Genomic DNA, 1,199 nt, shown 5'->3' with positions numbered 1-1,199 from the left:
TGCTGTTCTAGATTTAAATCAACAACCACACTGCATTACTTTTCCGAATTTAGATGTTAGTACCACCTTCGAATTAAAATCTGGACTAATTCATCTTTTATCTATTTTTCGTGGTTCCGCAGGTGAAGATCCTCATAAACATTTGAAAGAATTTCATGTGGTGTGCACCGGAATAAAACCGAATGGAGTAACCGAAGAACAAATCAAGATGAGGGCTTTTCCGTTTCTTTAAAAGATGATGCGCAAGATTGGTTGTATTATCTACCTGCTGGAAGTATCACTACTTGGCATGAGATGAAAAGATTATTTTTGCAGAAATTTTTTCCAGCATCAAGAGCAGCCAGCATAAGGAAAGAAATTGGTGGCATTAGGCAGCAGAGTGGAGAGTCTTTATACGAATATTGGGAGCGCTTTAAAAAACTCTGTGCGAGCTGTCCACATCACCAAATTAGTGACCAGCTGCTTATTCAATATTTCTATGAAGGACTTCTATCGAATGAGAGAAATATGATTGATGTAGCAAGTGGTGGAGCATTGGCTTACAAAACACCTGAAGCAGCTCGAAATTTAATTGCAAATATGGCGTCGAATTCACAACAATTTGGGAATAGATTAGACCATTCGTCTCGGCGTGTCAATGAGGTAAATGTATCTTCTCTTGAGAGACGACTTGATGATTTAACTACTCTTGTACGTCAAATGGCTGTAGGAAAAATAGAGGCAGCAAAAGTTTGCGGAATTTGTTCAATAGGAGGACATCCAACTGATATGTGCCCAACACTTCAAGATGACTGCTCTGAACATGCTAATGCAGTGGGGGGATTTTTAGGACAGCAGCAGCGAAATCATAATTATAATCCCTATTCGAATACTTACAATTCAGGTTGGAGAGATCATCCTAATTTTCGTTATGGGAATGCACATGTGGATCAGCCCTAAATAATTTTCAGCCATACCAACAGCATTATATTCCTAGACAGCAGCAACCAACTCAAAATTCTAATTCAGGTACATCTCTTGAAGATATTGTTAAAAGTTTGGCTACTAACACTGTGAAATTTCAACAGGAAACCAGAATCAGCATTCAAAATTTGGAAAATCAAATGAGTCAGATGGCTATTGCAATCAATAGGCTGGAAGCACAAAATTCAAGCAAACTGTCGTCACAAACTGTGATAAACCCAAAGGAGAATGTTAGT

The 1,199-nt window shown here is 38.3% G+C and overlaps 1 non-coding gene across 1 annotated transcript; it reads right to left on the bottom strand.

Annotated features, from left to right (window-relative positions):
* Window positions 1-342: 342 nt before the first annotated feature.
* Window positions 343-449, bottom strand: LOC123202512. The gene has a single exon (XR_006498984.1). It is a non-coding gene; the product is annotated as a small nucleolar RNA R71 (small nucleolar RNA).
* Window positions 450-1,199: the final 750 nt, after the last annotated feature.

This window comes from Mangifera indica, chromosome 18 (assembly GCF_011075055.1).
Source record: "Mangifera indica cultivar Alphonso chromosome 18, CATAS_Mindica_2.1, whole genome shotgun sequence".
In the NCBI taxonomy this organism is placed as follows: Eukaryota; Viridiplantae; Streptophyta; class Magnoliopsida; order Sapindales; family Anacardiaceae; genus Mangifera; species Mangifera indica.
The sequence above is the reverse complement of the archived record's forward strand: the minus strand, read 5'-3'. Positions and strand labels throughout refer to the sequence as shown.